Source organism: Micromys minutus (assembly GCF_963924665.1).
Source record: "Micromys minutus genome assembly, chromosome: 27".
In the NCBI taxonomy this organism is placed as follows: Eukaryota; Metazoa; Chordata; class Mammalia; order Rodentia; family Muridae; genus Micromys; species Micromys minutus.
Genome location: NC_137962.1, coordinates 40,808,066 through 40,833,746, shown reverse-complemented (window position 1 = coordinate 40,833,746; position 25,681 = coordinate 40,808,066). Strand labels below are relative to the sequence as shown.

Genomic DNA, 25,681 nt, shown 5'->3' with positions numbered 1-25,681 from the left:
CAGGGCCGGGCGGGGCTGGTAATGAACAAGCGACACCTGAATCTAATGCTGGACATAAATCCGTCCAAACATGACACTCTGCCCTCCAAGATCAAGGCAGAAGCACCGAGCTCACACCGTCCGACTCTTCTTGGTCCTGGCAGAGGCTGGGCATGCACACAGATCTGTTGGGCTTCTGCCCTCACTTTCCACTGGCCTGGGGCCCACTGTGCTTTTTGTCACTTCATCACTAAAAACTATCAATCTGCAAGATTTTAAAATACAGGAAAATTCAGGCACGCTCGCTTAAAAGGGCTTTTCATCATCATTAGTTCTTGCTGCCATCGCTACTGTCCCTACTTAACATGGCCTTCTGTTTGAAAGAACAGAAACGAGGGGTTTAGAGTCACATGGCTCTTGGGTTTCTAACAGGCTACAGACCCCTTTACCTGAGCGCATGGACACAGTAGGGTCTAAATTCCTTACACTTTGGGGGCTGAAATTAGAGAAATGCATACACTGTGTGTAAACCTCTGCTACAATCCTGGTCACTACTTTTTTTCTCTCCTTTTCTCCTCCCCCTCTCCCAAGACAGGATTTCTCTGTGTAGCCCTGGCTATCCTGGACCTTGCTGTAGACCAGGCTGCCAGAACTCACAGAGATCCACCTGTCTCTAACTCCCAAGAGATGGGATTAAAGTCATGTGCCACCACTGCCTGGCTACATTTTCTAATTTTAATTCAATTTAAACACTGTGACTTCTGTATGCCAAATCTTCCACCTACTATGACCACTGATAAATAAGTATTACCAAACCACTCATTCTGGTCGTTCTCATTCCAAAACCAGTGAATTTGCCCCACATGCCAATCAATGCCCACACTGTCCTGACCTCACTGACAACTCAAAGGCAATCCCACTCCAGTCATTCACAAGTGAGTAGTAAGAAGATCCGGCAGTCTGAGGCTATCCAGCCAGGCCTACAAAGTAAACCCTATCTCAAAACTCCTCATGAGCCTGGAGCATGTAACACAGCATTTGCCACCTTCACAACAACAGGTACTTCCACACCATTCTCTTCTCGTCCTTTAGGTACTGTTTATCTATTTCTGGATCTGGAATCATCTGCATAGTGACTGGCATAGAGCTATACAATATTCTCAAACTGTTGGGTTTTGTCTGTTTGTTTTGAGGAATATTCTGCTTGGTTAACTTATTAAAAGAAAGTCAAAATAAAATTGAAAACAAAAACAATAGTCTACTGCCTTTCAGCTGCTTCAGGGTTTACATCCCCTCCCTGGTGCATTTAAACCATTCCCTCCAGCTTGGGAAATCTCTGAATAAGGCTGCATGTCACAGGCAAGACAAGCTCTCTCTGGCTCCTGTGTCTTCTCTCACTCAGGTCCTCTCCCTTCCTTCTCCTCTGCTCTAAGCAAGGGCCTGCAGAGAGCCTATAACAGTTTTGTTCCCTTCCTCCCTGATCAGATCTATCAGACTTGGCTTGGCAGGATTCTCAGCATTAGAGTCTTTTCTGTTCTCACAGAACATCTGCTTCCTGAGGGCAAGACTGCCTCCTTTCTAGTATACAAGCAGAGTAAGAACTTCTAAGCTTAAAGCTAGGACTGAATTTTTGTTTTAATTTTTAAAGAACAAAAACCTGAATATTTTTCTGAGATATTCTCCAGCCCTAAGAAAACAAATGTTAGTTAAACTGGTGTTTAGAGTCTTTAATACATACACAGCTAATCAGTACACACAGTTTTCTTGTCTCACAGCCAATGATCTATTTAAAGCTACCAGCCCTGCCCCTCTCCATAAGAAATAAAGACATTAACATTACACCAAGAGACTGTAGTTAGGAGATGAGGAGTAAGTCCACGGTGTCATTATGTAGCCCAGGTTACCCTTGAATTCACAGTCATCCTTCTCCTTCAGTTTCCCAAGATCTACAAGTACTAGCCAATGCCACCACACCCAGCTTAAGATTGTTGTTACTCTTTAATCATCAACTGTGACGTCATAAAACAAACATGATCAAGTTCAAGTATTCATACTCTCATTTTATGGGATAAGATAAAAATATATATCTGCAGCAAAGCATGAGAAATTTCTTGAAAACAATTCATCAAAATGAAGCAAAAAAGTTTAAATATGTCACAAAAATGGGAAAACCACCTTTACAATCATCACAGGTAGGATCACTTAAAAACATCTTAGAACCCCATAAGAAAATCTTTGTTTTGAATGTGTGTAATTCTTTCCTGATTCTAACTTTTCCATTAGGTGGACAGTCACAAGTCAGGCTCTTCTGTATTGCTCCTTCATAAACAGGAAAGACACAGACAAGCTGAGGGAAACTCCTGTGTTCATGCCCATGCATGCTTACATTCTCTACCTTAAAACAAAAGAAACCAAGACGCAGGAAGAGAAGTCTTTCCAATCATCCGGTCAAATAAGGAAGCCTGTGATTTACAGCCAGGGAAGACTCATGGTAAGGAGTTGGGGACACAGCACAATAAAACTGCTTGGGTAGCATGTGTAGGACCCTGGGTACCATCACACAGGACCTAAAGATTCCACATATGCAGCTACCTAAAAACCCCCAGATTGTGTCTGTGCTTCAAATTTTGTCAACCTCTATGTTAATCCAGGGGCGGGAGTCATTTTGCATACTAGATGAAGCAGTCTTACAGGGAAGGTCTGAGGAAATCTCTAGCATGCTTGACTCCAGTAAAGAAAGGTAACCCAAAACAGTGCTGTCTACAGTGCTACCATGGGCCTGCATTGTGACTGCTGCTTCCAACAGTGCTGGATTTTATACCAGGACGTCTGGTAGGACACATTTTAGATTTTCAAAGTTTGTAAGAAACTACTAGGCTTTGCAAGCTTCCCATGACTGCAAAAAGCTGGGTTAAAGTGCCTACATCTGGAGAGACAGCATAATTTGTCAAGAACACACCTGAAAAATCAGGTACTGAGATTTAAGAAGTACCTGAGGCAAATATCTATGTACACTTTATACTTCTTTCTTGGAGACAATGTCTCAGTACAACAGAGAAAGCTAGATGGCTGGGCGTGGTAGCATGTACACTCTCAATCCGAGCATTTAGAGGAAGAGGCCAGGTCTACAGACATGAGTTTGAAGCTAGCCAGGGCTACAAAAATGAGATCCTGCCTTAAAGAAAAAAAAAAAAAAAAAAAAAGGTAAGCTAGAGATACTGGATTGAAGGTCCAGATAAAGTTGACTTTTAATAAAAGCTCGAAATAATAAGTCTCATCATATTTCCTCTCAGCTTAAAAGAGCAGTTCAGACAGAACTATGCTACTCAAAGTGACTACCCATGGCCAGCACCCACATCATTACCGAGGAGGAGCTTCTTAGATAGGAAAGGGGATGTGATCATTTCTGCACCATACTTACTTGCTGAAAACCAAGACTGTCACTGGGAATTTTCCCTGGATGTCACCCGCATTCTGCCTCTGCCCATTACAGAGACTGAAAACAAAGGCAGACAGGATTGTGACTTGGAATAAACATGCTGTGGCACTGGCCTAAGCAGGCAGTAGGTGACAAAAAGGTCCCGAGAGGTGTGGCCATGTTCTAGACAGCTAAGATACGCTCTACCATATACATAAGAAAGGAGAAATCTTTCTCCAATGCCAAGGGGGGGAAAAAAAAAAAAAAACAGAAAACCTTGCTATCTATCCAAGAACCTCCCCAACTTCTGACTGTCTCTGGTGTCTCCTGCACCATAACTATAGACCTCAAGAAGCCTTCCGACCTCAGACACTTCTGCACTACCTACCCACTCCAGTTTTGTCTTCCACGGCCTCTGTCCACCTCTGATTCCAGGAACCATAATTATAACCCTACCTTGCAAATGCTCTCATCCCTACCTGGTGGAATGTAAGGCTCCATCTCCTCTGAGTGAGCACCATACAACCTAATGCTACAAGAGTTGAGTCTTACAGCCAATGTCACTGTATATTCACAACTGCACTGCAAACAGGCAGACCCTAAGGCTGCCCTTGTAGGCTTCTGCACTCTCTAAGATGACCTTTTTTTGGGCCTTCATTCTCTCCCCACCACCTACTCTTAGCTGATGCTCTCATTTCCAAAGAAAAGAGTGTCATCTACTCTCTCCTACATTACTACAGGAACCCTCATCTCTTTGTTAATCATGATCAGATAAGAAACACTGACCTCACCTTCTGAAAACCTCCCTTTCTGCTCTCATCACTGATGGACAATGTGTTAATTAGTCCTGACTTTGGAAGCCAGTCTAGCAATGCACTGTGAACTGTCAGCCTGTGGCAGACTCCAAGTGTGAGTGGCAGCTTGTCTTATCAGTCTCTGTGAGTAGAATGCAGTTCACATCCGGGGACAGGCTGGGCTGGACAGGGAATAGTCATTAAAGGGTCTCCTTTCATCCTGTCCCTCAAGCCCACACAGCCAGCCCCCATCCCACCACTTTCTTGCTCACTACTTTGCAGCGGAACTCAGACGTCATCTGGCTCTGTCTCCCCTCCTGTCTTCCTCCTTCTGATCAACATTCTCAAGTCCTGCACTCATTAAGCCAACTCAGCCTACCTCTTCCCTGTCATCTAACCCAACAAAGTTATCTAGCTTCTTGGCAATAGTCAACTAAACTGACAGATTTTTAAAATGTTTCAAACATGCTGCAACTTGGGGATTATGTAGTGCTGTTTTAACATTACCTTGGTGACTTTTTGGGGAGTGGGCTTTTTCCTTCATCAGAAAATATTCCTTATTACTCAATCCAGGTGGTTCCCCCTTCACACTGCCTCCTCTATTGCCAATGATGCTAATGACCAAGTGAGGGACCAAGCCCCAACCGCCTCCCTTCCCATGTTCTAGTATCACTACTTGGCTGCCCCATGGGCATGAGGAAATATTACATGCTCATGTTCCTTAACCACCATCAACAACAACAATGCTGAAATCTAGCACACCCCTTCCATTCCCTACCTCAGTGAATGGAACCACCTGCAAGTACACGAATAAGAACCCCTTCCTGCATCTGACTTCTTTTGGTGTCTCTCTCATAACCAAGAAGGTAATATCTCTTTCCTGAACCTCACAGTACTTTCCCCATTTCTGTTACTGTTCCCCTTCAACATATCTACCATTCTGCATCCACAAGACCATAGTACACACCACCCCCACACGTCTACGCCAACATACACAGAGCCTTGTTCTGTCCAAACTCCTTTGACATCCTCTGTGCTCAGCTAGATTCCCAGCTCTCTAACCTCTCTTCAAGCCACTGTCTCCTCTCTGTCAGTTCCTAATCTAGTAAAACCCCATCCCTCTCCCCGACTCCAAACCTTTCATTCCTTCCTCTCCAAATTTCTCTCCATGGCAAGGCTGACTCTTCTTATCTTTCATGCCTTAACACCCTTGCCTGAAGTAAGATTCCCCAGCTACTCCATCTACACGAGTCCCTCCCAACCCTTGGTTCTCTATCACCATGCCCTGCTTCTCCCTAACAGCTCCATGAACTCTGTAGACATTTTTTTTCTTTGACTATGACTAGTTTCTCATTTAGAAAGCAGCACTTCTTGTGTCAGACAGACATAGTGAGACCTTCTATCATAGGACATTTATCCCTTAGCTTTTTGTTATGTAAGGTCAAAGCTATTCGTAGGCATTTCTGGCACTCAGCAACTGTGTAACCAAGTCCTATAAATAAAATTAGAGTGCTACTAATTCCCCCCTAGTTACCAAAAGGACAGAAAGCTTTACCATCACTACAAGCCATAAATAAACTCAGTACCAGTGAGTTTAAATATAATAGTTGGAAATAATCTTAACACTAGTTAAAAGCAGCTCCAATTTACTCATTTATTTAAACTAATTTAATTATCAGTACCCCAAACTTCTTCATCCCCAATGCTGTAATTTTATTACAGTATGATAAAAACCACCCAACTGAAGCAGTGCTCTCATCAAATTAGGCACATGCAAGTCTAGACCTATGAGCTGGTCCTATGTGACTATTCAAATTACTCAATCCAAAGCTTAGTTCCTTGGGCACACATGGCTGGTGGATATCACTGTGGACACAGTAAATACAAAATGTTTTCACCAACAGAAAGCTAGATGGACAGAGCTGTTAGAGTGGTAACAACCTGGAAGCAGACGGACTCTTAAGCACACAGACGATGTTGTATGTGTCCTTTGACAGGGAAAGCTTCCAGGGCCTTTTCTCTGAATTCAATGTTTGGGTTAGAAGAACTTCTGCCCTGGTGATGTGGCTAACTGCACACCAGCTTCAAAATGAGGAAAGGAATATAGGAAGCATACATAGTGAGAAATAAACTTGAAAAAAAAAACTGTGTTAGATATAAGAAAGATCCAAAGGGAAAGAGCCAAAAGGCAAATACAGAAATAAAGCAAGGCAAAACAAGGTGCACACAGCATTAGTAAGGAACACGACTCACTGCCACACACACCAACACTCCCAGCCATCACCGTGCTGACTGTTGTATTAAATCCATTTTCAGAAATGTCTACACTCACTGTCGAGAACAAACAGTTGTGTAGCACTTTCTTCAAGAACTTATTTCCAATGACTATTCTTAACATCTTGGTTTTCAAAGGAGGAAATCCACTCAGCTAGTTAGAATACTCAACAACAACAAACCTATTCTAAAAATGTTCTGAATGGTTAGATGTAGGGTGTCAGTTTAACTTATACGGGTGAATGCCACTTACGAAGCAGGTACTGTGAGAGTAGGCCAAGGCGTCTACTTTTCTTGAACTATGACTGAGCCACACAACTGAACACCAAGATAGGATGAGGGATCTTAAACAGTGTCACACAACAACACAGCCTGGTACACATCACAGGTGAACAGAGGGAGGTTCAGAATGGTGCAATGACCCACTACCGATTATTTAAAGAAGAGAGAAACACACAAGGCCGGAACCCCAATGCCTCCAGAGCAGTGGCTCTGAAGCAACCCCTTCATACAGTTCCTCCTGCTGTATGACCCCCACCATAACATTATTCTCATTGCTACCTCGTAGCTGTGGCGCTACCGTAGGAATCACAGTGTACATATCTCTGTGCAGGACATGTGATATGAGACCACTGAGAAAGAGTGGTTCAACACCCCCAGGGGTTGAACCCACAAGTTGAGAACTGCTGCTTTAGAGGAAGAGATGGGGTGGAAACTTTCAGTGCCTATTGTGTGCTTCTTACAGACTGACTCAAATATATTCATTAATTTTTTTTTAAAAGGTAACCATCTTGGCTGGGCAGTGGTGGTGCATACTTTTAATCCCAGCATTCAGGAGGCAGAGGCAGAAAGATCTAAATTCAAGGCTAGCCTGGTCTACAGACTGAATTCCAGGACAGCTAGAGCTACACTGAGAAACCCTGTCTTGGAAAAAAAAAAAAAAAAAACAAAACCCACAAACAAACAAAGAAAACAAACAAAAAAGATACCATTCCAATCTTATTTTTTTAAAGAAAGTCTGCATTCCCCACAAAATCTATAATCTAATGGCTTATCCAGGCTTTTAAAAACTAAAATATAGTTGACTCTCTTAAAGAAATTGTTCTTTAATCGGACATTTAAGTGTTTCACATATTTTATCACTTTAAAATATTTTTTAAACCCTAGAATTGGGAACAGCAAAAATGGCTCAGCTGGTAGACACTCACTATACAAGCCCTAGCCACCAGAGTCTGATTTGCAGATTTCACGTAAGGTGGGAGAAGACAGAACTAACTCCATGAAGTTGTCCTGACTTGGCACATGTACAGTGGCATGAACTCTCCCAACACCTCATACGAACACATGTACATGTTTTCTTTAAAAACCCCCAAGTTAAAACAGAAACTGTAATGACCTTGGATGTCCACAATCTCAACTCCCACATGGACAGCCACACCCACACATAATCTCAACCTCCCCCCCACACAAATTGTTACAGATTAAAATATTTATGCTCATTTTCTTCATCTGAAAATAAAAACACTACCACCAGGATGAGTCGAATGTTGAAAGCTTCTAGCTGTGTTAAAATCTCTGTAAACATAGCAGTGTGTGCACATATATTTAAATGTTCATATGTTCACCATTACCACAGCAACAGACAATGGGTAAATGTTGTTAGAAAACAAAAACGAACAAACAAAAATTATATGAAGACAATTAAGTAGGCAGAAACTTGGGGTTGGAGTTTAAATCAGTGCATTTGTCAGCTTCCTTTACCAACTTTCCCATGTCTGTATCTTTCAGAACTATTCTACTTCGGTTTTCTTCTTCAAAGCCCCAGGGAAGCTGAGTGGCTGGGAAGGGGAGGAAAACGAGAATAAAACAAAATAACAGTTAAATGCTTCAAGTGCCCCACGAATACATCCCACTGACTTCTATAAGCTGCTCTAATATTTTATAAGCTGCCCATTATGTCTGTGTGTGTGCGCGCGCACGCATGTGCGTTTAAGGTAAACATGTATGTATATCATACACACACCCACCACCACCACCTGTATGCCTAGTGTCCAAAGAGGCAAGAAGCGAGCATTAGATCTCCTGGAACTGAAGTTACTGAAAGTTATTTGCTGCCACGTGTGGGCTAAGAACCAAACCTATGTCCCCTGGAAGGGCATCGAGTGCTCTTAGCCTGCTGAGCCATCTCTTCGGGCCCCTAAGAATTTTTTAGTTGATGACCATATCATTTTTCTTTAGAGAAAATATTCTTTCAAATGTGTAGGCCTGTCTGTGAGAGCCAAACCATAACCCACCTGAGAAGAGGGACATGGGCTCTTCCAACTCGGGTCACAAATGCAGTTTACTTTGATGATAAACAAATCTTAAATATTTCACTTCAACAGTTTGGATTTTTATTCTAAAAAAAAAAAACTGAACTAGTTTCTTTAAAATTTTTATTCTCCTTTGAATTGCGTAAGATTCAAAAAGCTTCACAGTTTGAGAGAGTGAATGAAATCACCTCTTTTCTAAGGCCACTTATAGTAACTCTTAATCCATATGTCCTGAACCAGTGCTATCCAGTTCAATCTAGAACAGTTTAAAAATATTCTAGGGTCAAATAACTGAGAATTTTACTATTTGCCCAACTTAAGAACAAGTAAGTGTTTTTAACAAAGTTTACAAATACTGGTAGGAAGAAAACAAACGACTCAGGGGTGTCAGAGATGAGCTGACAGTGAGGCAGATGCCAAATCCCTGTCACAAATGCAAAGAGCCACAGTGGGGATAAGAGGGCTGTGAGAAATGGCTCCTGACAGGAGTCTGCTGAACTGCCACATGCACCCAGCTCTACAGCTGTATGGGAGGGTCTGAAGTCAGGAAGGAGTGGGAGTCTTCTGAGCTGGCAAGACCTGACTGGAGTTTCTGAGAAGGTAGCCTGTCTCCACACCAGGGAGAAAACACTGTTCTTGAGTTTCTAAAACTTCCTAGAGACCACTAGTTTCAGGCTATGACAATACTTTTAATGCCACAAATTAGTCCATTCAGGTTTATTTTAATTATTTCTGGAAATGGTTTATTTTTAGTAAATATTATATCCCCCACATGGGAAGCTACAAACCATGCCAGAAATGTTCTTTGAGGAGATAAAATCCTATTAATAGACCTATCAGTTGCTCCTTACTTAGGTTGTAACATAGTTTCCACTTTAGCTGATATGACCTCCCCTGACTCCTCTGGGTCGAAGGCTGCTCTCATCTCAAGTCCCCACATTTATCTTTATCTCTAGGTACTTAAGTGAAGCAAGCAAGGCTGAGAGGAAGGAGAAAGAAGCTCCGTCCTCTAGGCCTTCTCCCATAGCAAAGTTTAAGGTAAATTCTGAAAGCTTAAAGGGACTCCTTCCTTCAGTCTGCTCTGTGGCTGGCTGGAACTCCACAGATGCTCAACAGCCCTCACAGCAATGCTACACGGTCAGCCACTCGTGGGCAATGAAAAGCTGCAGATCTGTGGCACCTTCATCTATGCTTGATCTTGTTCCAATTTCCCTTAACCTAGGCTACACTGTGAAACACCCCCAAAAGAATAAATGTCACAGTGTCTAAGTATAAAGCATAATATATTGTCTAACTTTTTAAAACACTAAGCAAGGGAACCAAAGACTAAACGGAAGAGACTAACATTTTCCTAAAAACTGTGATCTCAACGGTTAAGGTGGCCGGCACCTTTAGATTCTTGGTTAAGCAGGGATGGGGCAGTCAGTTGTAGTGACCCATGGCATTATCACCCGCACTAGAGAAGCAGGTGGATTTCTGTGAGTTTGAGATTTTTCTACACAGAAAGTTCAGACCAGCCAAGTCTACATAGTAAGACCATTAAAAAAAAAAAAAAAAGTAGGCTGGAGATGGCTGCTCATCCAGAGAACCCAGGCTCAATTCCCAGCTCCCACAAGGCAGCTCACAAAAGTCTAATTTCAGTTTCAAGGGTAGACATATATGCAAACAAAACTACTCAGGGTTGGCAAAAATGTCTCAGCTGAGTTCAATCCCTAGGTCCCACAGTATAAGGAAAAAAACAACACCCTCAAATTGTCCTCTGGCCTCCAGACATGCACTATGGTGTGTGTATATGCCTACCCCTCCCCAAATAGACATGAACTCTGGCAGTACCCAAGGCTGTGCCAGCTTCTGATGCTGCTTAGCTCATGAAGAATGTCTAGAGGACATCAGCCAGCAGAAAGCAGTAATGGCTCTTCAGGACAGGACTAAAAGGTGGGAGTTCAAGCATCCAGCATTCAGCGTACCAGAGTGAAATGGTTAGTAAAACATCCAGGGCTTTTCCCGGCCATCCAACGGAATCTAGTCTGGGCAGTTGGAACCAGATAGGCTTCCTAGTGGTGAAGTGACCTTGGGGAGTTGGACAGACTCTCTAGCCTTCAGTTTTCTCACCCATAAAACTGAGTGAGCAGTATTTGCCCTGCTGAGTTGTGAGAATTTAACAAAAGTAAGATGTTTCAGAATAGCGGCTTATCCCCACCCCCATACCTCAGACCCTAGGGATATACGAAATGCTGGTGGTTTGTATGAGACAATGCCACAATCTTCCTCCTGTCTCTTTTCTCCCTCTTCTCATTTTGCAGAATAAGGCATCAAACCCAAGAAGGCAAACTAGCTTTCTAAAGGTTCTATACTGGTTAGCAACAGAACAGAAGCTGAAGCAGCTCCTTGCTCAGGGAATCCACACCTCTTAGTGTGGCTTGGTCAGTATTGTTGTCCCTTGTGTGATTCAGACACCCAAGAGTTAAACACTCAGCCTTATAGGACTGGAGATGCCAGTCAGAGTCTTGTGGGAAGAGACTAGAAGCACAGATATCCATCCCTCCTTGTGACTGGTTGATTCCCAAAGGGGCGAGAAGAAGAGAGAAGATTGTCATCTGATCTCCACAGTAAACAACAACAGGACATCTACATCTGCTCAGGTTTTGCAGTAAATCTGTGCCATATTTTTGAATATTTGTGATCACCAAGCTCTGGAAATTGTAACTTTTGACCTTTACCAAAAAGTAAGGTTTCTGCTGTTCAAGGACTAGATTCCCAAGAGTACAATCGGGATGACCGCATGCTTATTAAGGACAGTCTCATGTTTCCACTCCACAAGCTCTGGAGCTGAAAAATGACACCACCACCATCCCCCTTACAGAGTGGACTGGCTGTTTAACTCTCTCCACCCCACCCACCCCACCCCCATCTTGGCTACTCAAGTCTCATTTCCTCTTCTGGTTTGTCACTACTCTTTAAGAAAGATCCTATCAAGAAAGATAGGAAAAAAAGAAAGGAAGGAAAAGAAATGAAGTGAAAAAAAGAATAGTAGATAGATTGACTGATTGATTGATTTTGAAAGAAATCTACCTCATTGCAAGTTATAACTCTACAATTGTGTTAAGACATACATTCTGAAGAAAGAGAAACCTAATACCATGCCAAATCCTTTGGGAGGTCTGCCCAATCATTAAACCAGGCTAGGGCCACTTAACTGAATTAGTTGAGGTGATGCCCTTCAGTCCTAGCTACATTCTCTCCCCAGGAGTTTCTCTGTTCCATTTCAACATTTTACAGGAAATATGTCCACATGCTAAGCAGCAAGAAGACACAGAAAACATCTGTGTCCTTTGTACCTATACAGCACCACAGACTCTAAACTGGGAAAGGGAGAGGCTCAGTGGCAAAGCTTGGGAACCTAAACCAAGTCAGTGTAGGAATGAACCTGAGCTTACCCTTGTGTGGCCTCAGAACCAGGGTTGGGTCAAATCCTCCCCTATCCAACCAAACAAAGTGTTGAGCAGTCCCATCTCTCCAGAAATGGAGATTATAGAAGACCTGCAATCGTTCTGAACCCAAGGACCAAAAGGCCCTTCAACATAGCTGAGGAAAAAGTGACAGACGGCTCCTCTCTGGTGCCCAGGCCAAGTTTAACTTACACTCTGTTGTTAATGCCCTTTGCTAATGCAGGTGCTTCCTATATACATCTTCGAAGCATTGGTGACCAAGCAGTCTTTTCTCAGGAATGTTCAGCAAATGTTCAGGAGAGACAGGAACATATAGGCTGGCTGTCAGGCAGGTCTAAGTTTAAATTCCTGTTCTACCATTTTCAGCCTCTAAGACTGAACCTCACTAAAGCTCAGTCTATGCATCTGCAAAACACAGCTTCTCCCAGTTGCCTTGGAAAGAGAATGATTGTTGGGATAATGAGGAGTTGAAGGGATGTGTACATATGTGTACGTACTTAGTGTGTATCTGATGCATAGTAAGCATTCAATAAATAGTAGCTGTTGCTATAAATTATAATGGAGGACTGTAAACCAACTCTGTGAAGGAGTAGCCCTGACAGTTAATAACCATCCTATTCAAGTATTTCTGCACTTCACCCATGCCATGGTGAGACACAAACAACATGAGGATGCCACAGACCACTCAAGGGCTAGAATGCAGCACACTATCTCTGCCGGACTCATCGGTGGAAGCCAGAGAAAAGGATGGCATGAAGCCAGACAGTGAGGAGGTCTCAGTCCGGACTTAGCTCTCAATTTACACATCCCACCGTAATGTGCTCCTATCGTGAACAGACCTTTCTGGATCTGTACACCCGTAGGAGATGGGGTAGAGAGTAGGAAATAAGAACAAGGAGAAGGACTCTGGTCTCTTTTCTTCACATTTTACCAGGCACAGAGCTGACAGCATAACAAATATTTTTAGGCAGATACTGTAAGATGGCTGCTTGCTAGACTAGGCCAGCAGCACATGCTTTTATCCAACAGAAATAAATAAACTCTCAAGGAATCATAATCATGCCATCACAGACAGACACTCACTGAACAAGGGGTGTACTGTCAGTCTGGCGTCTGAGCTTACAACCATTGCCCTTGCCATTGTCATCTCTTGAGATGTTCATCATCACACCCTAAGCTGACAAACTCACGCCCACTCACACCTCAAAGGCATCAGTGTTGGAGTGGAGCAGGGCCAGGCCAAGCCTTGGTCATGACTGTACATGTCCATCAGGGAACTGATCTGGGGAAAGTGCACACTGATAACAAGGGCCCTACCTGTGTCACAGGCCCAACTCTTTACTAGCTACACAGTATAGGCAGTTCTGGGGTGAGTCCAGAAACATTCTATGACTCGGTTTCCCTAGTTGTAGAACCAGGATGACATGACTAACCCCAGCTCTGACCTTCAGTGAGCTGACCCCACTGATGTTCCTACCTTGGGCTGTTAGAAAACAAGCCAGTGAAGAGCTGGGACATCAAAACAAGTAATTACAGCTCATTCCCTAGACCAGACTGATAGCTCAGGTCCAGTCAAGACACATCCCTGGAGTATAAAATAAAAGCAACTAGCAGGAAACAATAGGACAATGTAAAATCACCCGACACCTGGTTGGGCATCTATTGACTTGTAAAGGAACACTCCCAAACACCCCAGCTGAGAAGGACAAGAGTTAGCCTTCACACCCCACACAGAAATGATGACTGCTTCATCTGACCATGGATTAGGGCCTAAACAAAGGGGGCTATCTGCACGGGGCAAATCATATGGTCATAAGCAATCTCACAATTGCCTGCTCTCAGCAAACTGGCAGCTCTTTTTTTAAAAAGCTCAAGGGACCTAGAGTTGCAGGATCCTCAGGAAATGTTTTCAGATTAGATCAGTAAAGGCCTCTCCAGTTCCACACAAAGTGCTGTAGGGGTGATGTGCTGGCCAACACACAAGATCTACACAATGAGCTCCCTGACAGCCACACGTGTCCAGGTCAGAAGCACTGCAGCCTGCCACAAACGACCCACTGTCAGTTATAGGTACTCAGGCAGGCCTAGTGTGCCTGTTTCACTCAGCAATTCCCCCTTACCCAAGGTTAGCAATGCTTACTTCCTTAGTGTCCCATTTCACTTACCCTTTTTTCCTAGCATAAAAAACCATGTTTTCCAGAGTAACTAAGATTTTACATCATGGCCATGCAAAGGAACACGACTGGGCAACAACAAGGAAAGAAAGCAGGAGCACCTGCTCGACTCTCCACCCAGCACGGATGGGATTGTGAATCTGTAGTGCAAGGAGGCCAGACTCAAAGGGCCACAGGCCTATCTACGTGCAAAGGAAAACCTGCCAGGAAAAGAGACCTAGTGGCTGAGCACAACTTGGGGCATGGGTGGAATACAGGAATCAGGAAGTTACAACTAAGTGATCATCTTAAATCATTCTGAATTAAATCTGATGCTGAGATAGCTGAACAGCTCTATGAACACACACAAAGTCAGTAGAATATACATATGCTAAATGATTCAGCTGTGTAGCATACAAGTTATATCTCAGAGCCAGTGTTTTTAATGTCCCAACAAATGACATCTTTCCTCAGGAGGCAAAGTTGAGGAGATGTGGATTTTCCAGCCCGTCGTCTGTTTCCAGTGCCTGCCAGCTCCTGCCCATCACTCCTCTTGTCCCAGCCTCCTCCTCGCAGGATTCAGGTCAGGCTTCCACTTTCCTGAAGACAATAATGGGGCTCACACCAGCTTGATTTGGTCTTATAGTCAGTCAACCCATGGTCGGTCTTGACTTTAGTACCGTTCCTCTGTGCAGCAGGGAGTAAGGTCACAGAGAGACACTGCCATGAGAGAGTAATATGTGTGACCTGCCACCTGAGAGCAAAGCAGTGAGACCCTTTAACACTCCCTTCCAGCTCCCTTCCGTAAACTGGGAACACCACTTAACACAGTTAGTATATGTAGCTATAACAAAGGTTAGACAAGCAACGAGGTCTATGTGAATAATTACCATGGTGTTTATCACCCGAAAGTACTCGATAATAAAACCAATTATAGAAACTGTGCACAGTTTTTCCCATGTCACCTAACCAGCAGGTTGGCCTCCGTGTCAAAAAGCCAGTGATGAAAGCACTTTATTAGCACCAAGCTGGTCATAACCACTTCCTAGATGACCTAGTGCAGCTTGCTCAAGCCCAGGTGGACGCTGGGTAGTACTGGCATGCTCTTCCATCTATCTTCCTATTTTCCAACTCACTTTTAACTGCAAACATGCTGAGAACTGCCCCTCCAGCTTCACATTGCCTCCTCTCCCTCTGCCTGTATTTATCGTCTTAATTATGACACTTCTAAGTCACCCTGAATATCTGGAGCAGTAACAATCCTATTCTTTCTAACTGTATCATGAAAAACTAAAGATTGACTTAATAGTGGAACTTGATCCTCTCACAGTAGAATGCTAGGAAGCTATTTTTAAAAAATTCTGTAGTAGTTAATAACATGAAAAGGAATTTCCAGTAGAGCAGGCTTGAGCTGGAAGCCTATTTTAATACAGCTGACATTTGGGGGAACTTTTAGAATGTGCATACACACAAAGCAGCTGCAAACCAACAAGACCAGAACAATGAACAGGAAGGTTCAACATGCTAGAGGAACTTTTCCTTTATCCTGTGATCTACTGCGTATTATATATTTTCTTTAATGGATGTGTACTGCTTTTAGAGACTTTAAAATATTGATTCAGTGACTCAGCAACTAGTACACAGCTGTGAATCACAAGGACTGGGGCTCAGAGCTCCCCCACCACTTACCATACACAACTGACAAATGAGTGCACATTTCTAGGCTTGGAATCCGTATCTATAAAGTGAACGGGAAACTCCTGGCTGAGTACTTGGCAGTGCCCTCTGATAAGGGCCAGCCTGTGCTCTGCTACCCCTTCTTCTCCAACAATGGCTGGATCAGCCCCGTAAGTGTGAGCCAGAATTCCCTGCAGAGCATGCTGGAATGGGGTGCTGGGCATCCTTTTAGTTTCTGGTTCAGTAAGCCTAGAAGGCAGGAAGACCATAAATTTACATACACTCCCGGGTAGTGCTGAAACTGCTGGCCCAGAAGCCACCCATCAGAGACCACTTGACACACAGATTTTAAGGGCCTTTTTAGATCACTGTTATTTCAGGGCTACTTCCTCATGGGATATGAAATAAACAGTGTCTATAACAGATCTACAATGTAGGATAAAACACCTCAGGACACTCTAGGAATTGAGCTTCTACTCAAGTGGGCAGCACAAAGCCAACTCTGATGTGGGTAAAAACATCTGAGAATCTTAATGCAGATCAAAGAAAATGCAAATTGTTCTGTGCCTGTGCAGCAAATTCACTACAGGCCAATGGCTACTTGCTTTGCTCTGGGTGCCCTCTGCTGACAGAACTCACAGAGCCATCTCACCTTTGTTCCTCCCTTTCCTCCTCCACCCAGATTTCAGAGAAGCATAAGGCTCAGGTTGCAAAGGTTTGCAGTTAGGAAATGTTCCTCAGCCCATAGTGAGTAGAACAGACTTCTTTTGGCGGCTTTCTCAGGCTCCATATGCACAGCCCGGCCCTAAGTGGTCTCCAAATACATGAACTGGCTCAAGGTTGAAGAATTAACTCACCAGCATTTGCAAACTTCAAAAGTGGCACAGGAGAAAAACTGCTCTCACAAAGTGACCAGTATAATGTGAAATGTTGCTGGTATCTTGGGCACCTCTACTGGAGAGAACTGTACCAGCGCTGTTTCAGCTAACATACAAGAGCCAGTTCTTCATCTAAAAAAACTAATAGGTCCAAAAGTCAAAGGACAAACATGAGCCATGAGAGTCAGTAACAAACCCAAGATTCGAGGTCTTTTTGTTATTTACACGTCCCCTTTTGTCATGGGGCCTCACTACATAGACCTGGCTAGCTTGAACTCAGAGAGCTCTCTCATATACAGAATCCTGCCTCCGCTTTCTCAAGTGCTAGGATCCAAGGCCTAACCAGAACACTTCTTTCATGTAGCCATTACTGACAATCGAATTTTAACCACCTTTATAAACGGGGGATACGAAAAACTAAAGAACATGTAACTATTCACAGGGGTGGGGCCCACTTTTTCTAGTATCAAGACTATAAGCTTTTTCTTTTTTTTTTTTAATCTATTTTTTGATCCTTCTTTATTTGTTAATTTTATTTATATGTGTGCATTGTCGCTGTCTTCAGACACACCAGAAGAGGTGTCAGATCTCATTACAGATGGTTGTGAGCCACCATGTGGTTGTTGGGAAATGAACTCAGGACCTTTGGAAGAGCAGTCAGTGCTCTTAACCACTGAGCCATCTCTCCTGCCCAATTAAGCTTTTCTTAACAATCTTTTTTACTTAATTAATCTTATGCTATTAACAATTTGGATTTTTTTTCTTTTTATTGTTTTTCACAGGCCCCAAAGCTGCATGGGTTATTTAAAAGAAATATCTAAATTATGGGCCAGTTAACGATGATCTGTGGGCAAAATCAGCTTGTCATCGGTTGTTTAATTCACATATAGCCTATATGTGAGATATGTCCCTCTCTCTCTCTCTCTCTCTCTCTCTCTCTCTCTCTCTCTCTCTCTCTCTCTCTCGCTCCCTCCCTCCCCTCTCCCTTCCCCTTTTCCAGAGGCTCTTGTGTACATATGAATGCCTGTATGTATAGAGATTCAAGGGCCACCTTGAGAATTTCTCAGGAGTCAGGCACCTTGCTTTTTAAGACACCCAACAACCACATGGTGGCTCACAACCATCTGTAATGAGATCCAATGCCTGCCCTTCTGGTGTGTCTGAAGACAGTGACAGTGTACTCACATATATAAAATAAATAAATCTTTCAAAAAAAAAAAAGCAGGTGAAACTTTTTATTGAAAATTCTAATTTCTGAGCCTACCTATAAAATTTTCAGTTTGTCTCCTTTCCTCAGAATTAACAGAGAGGATGGTCCACGGAGCCCACTTACCTAACCTAATACGTGAGAGAAGCAGAGCCTACTCCATTATGAACCACTGAGATGTTGTTTTGGGGCCTTCATTTGCATAGGAAGCTCACCATCCATGTGAGGCCTCTGCCTCTGTAGTCAGAGGCCCAGGGAGTCAGCACACTGAGCACACCTGACCCCTCTTGTCTCCAGAAACACTGGAAGTTGCTAATATGCTTTCAGTTGATATTTCCATCATTCCTTTCTACAAATATGGAACAAAACCACAGAGAGGTGAAACTGAAATTTGGATCTGACACCAAAGCCCTACAATTATTCTCCAGTGGTTTTCAAATCATTCTTGTCAGCTTCGGGGCCTCCCAGGTGGAAGAAGCCAAGAGGCAGGCCCTAGCTTCCCTGACTTTCCAGCAGAACCACGTACCATTTATCTACTGTACAAACTACGTCCTTGGAGCTCATGCTTGAGCTGTGTGAAGTGACCTCAGACACTTCCATGGCTTGTTACAAAGCATGTATACCCTCTCCCTTCTAGATAGAGCATGATATTTAGATCCCACCACTGGCAATGTTACCCAGAAAGTATTGAACAATGCCCACATATAAGTTACTGATCTCAACTACTAGATTTCAATACATGCAAACTCAAAAGTTTCGTTAACACTGAGCATTTAGGCTACTCTCTCTTTCTGTCCTCCAAGAACTGCCACAAGGAATATTATGTTACCGTGGAGCTATGAAGCTTTGCCTAGGCACACAGTACAATCCTCTAGCATCTGGGACTTCTGTGCTGCCCGGATCTCCGATGTAGTGGCAAGCAAGAACTTTGGTTAGGCTTCCGTTCTAATTCCCTCACTGTGTGGTTAAGGTGCCAGTCTACGGCGTCCTATCCATTTCATTTTGCCTCCTCTTTAAGCACTGTAAGCCTCAAAAGAAATTCTTTGTGTCGCAATAAACTATAGGACTCACCAAATCACTCTTGATCACTTCCTTATTTCTACCATAAGCAAACATCTGAAGAGAAATTATTTCAAAAAGCTTCAAGCCTGTATGTAGGTCTAGAGTTCAGTGCATCTCTAACAGCTGTAACACATCCTATAGTTTCATATCAAATCTTAATTTCCTCATGTGCCAGTAAAGATTAAAATTCTGTCCCCTTGCATATAGATTCCTTGGGGGTTCTCACTGAGATCAAAGGAGAACATGTATGAAGATAATAGAGAGAAACAGGGGAAAATATAACCTCAGTGACGGGGAAGTTAATGCTGACTACAGAAAAATCAAGTGTAAAACAAAATTCTTTTAAGGTTTGTTTCATTTCTAATTTCTGTGTGTTGTGTATATATTAACACACAATACACACACGTATAAAGCCATTTATGCTCACATTGGGTGCAGAGGCCAGATGAATATTCTGGATACTTAGAGGCAGCTGTAAACACCTAGTTGATATTCAGAGGTACAGTGGGACTGAGAAGCAAATTCCAGTGCTCGAAAAATCAGTGTGTACTCTCAACTACTGAGACAACTCTTTATCTCAAAAAGTTTTTCTTTATTGGTTCTTTAATCAAAATGAAAGTAATGAAATACAAAATATGTCTAGTTGAAATTTTATAAAATTTGAAAGCTAGCACTTTTAGATTTAGAATTCGGATTGTCTAATTCAGAGACATAGAACTCCAGAGCCTGATTTAACCTCCCGTGCCTTCTTTCTTTACCCATCTATCTATCTACCTATCTCTCTGTCTGTCTGTCTGTCTGTCTGTCTGTCTGTCTGTCTGTCTATCTATCTATCTATCTATCTATCTATCTATCTATCTATCTATCATCTATCTATAGTACAGGTGCCAGCACCATGTGCTCTCCATGTGTTAGTGCCTTTACTATACCATCCCTGCTAGAGCACATCTTCTAAATTTAATGTACTGGTTAGGGGTGGGGCAATCATAAAACAACAAAATTACAGAATTCTTAGGTCAGTCCATTACCCACATGATGCCAGGAAGCTTGTAAGAGCACTGGCTGAGGGCACAACAAAGAACAAGGAGCAATCCTAATAGGAGGCACACAGGGGACGTTCTACTAATTCAATAAAGACATTTATTGGGTGTTTTAAGAGTCTGCAAGGGCTAGATAAAATGACAGATTTACATTTAATACCCACTTGACCAAAGTCATTAAATTTGTAAGAGGTGCTCTCTCATGGAAGATCAGATATCTTGCATCTTTGTATTAATTTTTCATAAAATCCTGGCAAGGCAGGGGCGATGAAATCTGGCAGTCCAACCAAGGCTGTCCTGTTCCCCTCTTTGTCCAAATATATCAGGTTCTTATCACAGGACTGTATGGGTCATAACCTTTTAACCATCACTTAATGTTTTATTAAGAAACTATTCCCACACAAGCCTAAATACAGGAGGTACCCTAAGGAAAGAAAGGACCTGGAACTTAAATGCATTCCCTTACCCAGTCCTACAGTAAAGCTGGAATACAGAGAACCTCACATGAGGGAGAGCAGAGGCGGTTGGGGCAGCACCGCTCAGCGAAGACAAGCTAAGCAGTGTTGTAAGACTCCAGTAAGGTCAGAGCTGTGCTTTTGCTTAGGTGCTAACTATAGAAAACTCGCTGCAATACAATTCTAGTGGCTCAAAATTTTGAAAACTAAAGCAGTGTTGATTAAAGTGTTAATATACCATGATATGGACTATAATCCAGATGAGTCTCAAAAGCATTATGCTAGAAGAGTCACAGACAAAAGATTAGGTACATCACACAAGTCCAGCAATAGGAAATAGCCAGGAGAGTGTTTCAGTCAGAAAGCTTGTCATAGTATGTGTCTTTTAGTGACAACTGACTAACAGAGCACTTGAGTGAATATTGAGCATGGCAGAGGTGTACTAAAACTGAAGGGTGGTGATTGGGGCCATTATTCCACAATTTACCAAATCACTGAATGGAACGTTATATTGGACAGACTTCAATCAAGCTTTTTTAAAAAACAATTGCCACGTGTGCATTTAAATAGATTCATATTTTATGTACATTTGTACATATACAGTAGCTCAGGGGGGAAATAGTATATAATAAAGGAAGTATAATCATATTACTTTTCCACTTGACTATAAAAATATTTAAAGTTTTAATGATACATCATATAACCTATAAAGCAGTGATAAATAGTGGCTTAAGAAATAATAAATTTATTAGATGGAAGAAGGTATGCTTATAAAATGTAATTCCTATCTTTGGCAGCAAAAACCCAGAAGGTGTGTACAATCAATAAATAGGAAATAGCAGAATGCAAGTTTTGCAGCTTCATGATGGTAACAACAGAAAACCCAGCTTATGAACACGTGGAGACTGAGAGACCTTAGGGCAAAAAGGCCAAGCAACCCACGCAGTTGAAATCTGCTGCATGTGCCTCCCTTCCACCACTAGAGGGTGCAGGACAACACCACGCTTCAGAGTGAGGGGGCGGGGGATGGAGGACTGTAAGGAACAGGACAAATACTTACCTTAGGAACCCATCATTGTAATCTAGCCTCTAGCTGGAGTCAGGGAGAGCTGGGGACTGGGATGCACAGATGGGGCGGTAAATGCTTAAACACATGAGTATCCTCATATGTTTTTGTTTATGCTGAGCCTTAAACCCTGGGCCACATAAATGCTAAGCAGCCTTTACATTCACAGCCCTAAGGTTGAATTTTGAAGGACAAGAAAGATTGGAGTATGTTTTCCCAGAATCACAGATTATAAACCATTTGCAAGTCCAGGAAATAATTTCCACCAATCAATTTTTGACCACAATCGACAATTTTTTAATGGAATATAATAAAATGGAAAATCTTACAGTACTTAAGCACAGCACTGCTATGTGGTAAAACAAATTCTGAGAGGGGGAAGTTAGATTTGTGTGTGTGTGTGTGTGTGTGTGTGTACACATGTGCACCCTGTCTTAGAAACTGAAAGGCACACTTTTCACAGAGCTGTGTCCACTTCTAAGTTTGGAGGCAATGAACTATGTAACTGAACCCTTCCCCACGTCTTCCACCCACAATGTCTACCCATGAAAGAGCAGCCAACTTTGTCTGCACTCGGACAAATGACTACAAGAGGCATGTTTGCTTTTGTCCTTACTTCTCAGTCAAAATAACTAAAATTCTGGAAAGTTCGTGAAAACTGCTCTGGGGCCGGAGGGGGCTGGGTGACTGAGAGCATTGGCTGCTCTTATGAGAGAGAATCGAGGTGGGGTTCCCAACACCCACATGGGGACTCACAACCATCCGTAATAACTCCAGTTCTAGGTGATCCTTTCCTGTTTCTCTAATTTTAAAATAAAGAGATAAACTATGGACCACCAGCCCTTTAAAGCAAGATGAGAAGAAAACCTGCCAGAAACTTTGGTTTTCTGTTTATAAAATAGGAACAAGCCCAATTTGGGTGAGCTCCTCTAAAAATCAAGTAAGACACAAAGAGCTCTGTACACCTAAGCCACCAAGCACTTTACAAACATTTGTTTTTGTAATTTACTGATAATCGTATTTCTACAGAGACTTCAACACCTAAACCTAAGCCAGTCTGTTCTCTCAAATGCTCACTGTAACACCCCATTCACAAACAGTGAGTGTGAGACAAATGTGCCTGAATTAAAGCTCCAAAGGACTTGAGAGGGCCCTGCAGCATTAGCCTACAACACTCAGCTTACAAATATCCTGCTGGCACTGAGCATGTCTCAGACGGGCTACTCTGTTCACCTACTTGTGTCTGCTGACCCTGAGGTGACTTAGAACCAGACACTAAAGCCATCTCAGCTACAGTTGCTGGCAGTGTGTTTTCCATCTGATCAATTGTTCCACGCTTCTTGGCCATGCTTCCAGCCCTTCTGCCTGATAAACCCAGTCACAATTCTGCATTTCTCCTCCAAGCCCTTCTCATGGCCCCTGGGCTATGTGCAAGCTAGCCACACAAGTTTAAGTTCTTACAGTACAACTAGATACTATAAAAATTGATGAAATCAAGGTTAGAGTTTCCTTGGAAACAAGTTCACATTTGAATGCTTTGAAACATTTAATAAGACATGAGCAACCTCTGCTCAGCTGGATTAGATGCAGGCAAAACAAATGCAAAAAACTAAGAGGGAACAAGAACAGACCTCCATGGGGCTCTGGGAATGCCATAATGTCTTGCACACACACTGCCAAGTCTGGCGACATACCTGTGACCCCAGCACTTTGCAGGCTAAGGAAAAAAGATCCCAAATTGCAAGTGAGCTTGGAATACATGGGGAAGCTGTCTCAAAAAAAATGAACAAAAATTAACATACACTGAGCATTTTGTGAAGCTAGTCTGTGAAACAACCTAGTAGTATTTCTATCAGTAGATCTGTATGCAATTCTAAACAAAACTTTAAAACTGCTTTCCTACTTCAGCCAAATGTTTAGTTAACCTTAGTGGCCTGCTAGTCTGCATTGTTTAATCACAGCTAAAGGGAACCTTTATTCAATGCCCCCCACCCCCGTTGGTCCAGGGCTGTCTACATAATGCCCCAACCTCAACAACAGATTAATATAGTCACCTTAATAATAGTATATATATACTGTTGTGATACTCAGGGGTGACAAAGAACTAGTCTTAGGATTCCTGCTGTATTTTCAAGGTTTCCTCTGACAGCCAATTCCAAATCAATAATCTTAACAAGTCAGTGAAGTTTTTAAAGAGAACCAACACCTCTTCAAGTTGGACTGCCATTCCTAATTCTCTTCCATACAAGAACTCAAGACCTGACACACACAATTATTCATTCTCCCATTTAGAAAATAATAAAAGTTCACAAACAATCTCATTTTTACTATACTAGGGTACATTTATAAATATGTGCATAGCGAATCGTAGTTGACTGTCCACCAAAATCAGATACTAAGACCCTGCTGCTGAAACTGCACACTAGAGAAGTGGGTCATGAAGTGCTCAGGGTGGGGCTGAGATGGGGGGACACTCTCTGCTGGTAGCCTGCACAGTGCCAGAAGCTGCTGCTCAGGTGCTGGGGAGACACCATGAAAGCTCTCGCTCTAACAGACTGGTCAGGCAGCATGTGCTATGGTGCATCAGTGGCATGGCTTTTACAACGATAACCAACGTACCACCTTCAGACTATAGAGTCAAGTCTGCTCCAAAAGAAGGAACCCATGCCTGGTGCCAGAAGCTTTTTAAAAAGCTGATTCGACATCTGTGAAACTGAAACATTGTTTGCCTTCTTCACTTCTTCAGAAAGACCGCACTGGCAAGTATTAGTGTGTATTTGACAACTGTATGAACACTGTCATCCCCGTGATTGTTCAGGAAGAAAGGCTATGGTAACCTTGCTTAAGAAACCCAAAGTGGATTAAGAGATGGCTCAGAGGTTAAGAGCACTGGCTGTTCTTTCAGAGTCCTGAGTTCAATTCCCAGCAACCCCATGGTGGCTCACAACCATCTGTAATGAGATCTAATTCCTTCTTCGGGTATTTGTGAAGACAGATCATTCATTCATACATATATATATATATATATATATATATATATATATATATAATAAATCTTTTTTTTTTTAAAGAAAGAAAAAAGAAATCCAAAGTAAGGCTAGAGAGATTATTAAGAGCAGTTGGTTTGGTTCTCAGCACACACATGGGAGTGCACAACCATCGTAACTCTAGTGGCAGGAGATAAGAGAGCATTTCTAGCCTCCAGGGGCACTAGGCATACTCATTCGTGTGAAATAAACCTTAAAACAACAGCAACAAAAATACCTTGCAAGTTACAGTGATACATACCTTTCTTTAATCTCAGCAGACCTCTATGAGTTCTGAGCCAACTTGGCCTACAAAGAGAGTTCCAAGACAGCTAGAGCTACATAATGACCCTGTCTCAAAAGCAAACCACCACCAAAAAAGGAAAGAAACAAAGAAAGAAAGAGAGAGAGAGAGAGAGAGAGAGAGAGAGAGAGAGAAAGAAAGAAAGAAAGAAAGAAAGAAGGGAGGGAGGGAGGGAGGTTGGGAGGGAGGGAAGGAAGGAAATAAAAAGATAGAGAGAAGGAAGGAAGGAAGGAAGGAAGGAAGGAAGGAAGGAAGAAAGAAAGAAAGAAAGAAAGAAAGAAAGAAAGAAAGAAAGAAAGAAAGAAAGAAAGAAAGAAAAACAAACCTCTACCAGTAGGCAAGCTTCCTTCTACTTTTATTTATGGGTTTTTAACATAACTGTGTATTATCATTCATAACAAGATGAATGCATACACTGGAAACATGGTGTACAGAGTTGATAATGAACTGAGCCAGTGGTCATGACTGGCTCCTCGCATCATGAAGTCTAGGAAACCTCTAAATGGAAGTAAAAATATGAGCAGGTGAGCAAGTGTCAGTCACCTCCACTTTGAAGAAATAGACCACAGACACAAGAAGCATTCAAG

At 42.5% G+C, this 25,681-nt stretch overlaps 1 protein-coding gene across 17 annotated transcripts in view; it reads right to left on the bottom strand.

Moving 5' to 3' along the window:
* The window catches only part of RBFOX2 (RNA binding fox-1 homolog 2), a 229,559-nt gene that overhangs the window by 119,451 nt on the left and 84,427 nt on the right, over nucleotides 1-25,681 (bottom strand). The window lies entirely within an intron of this gene.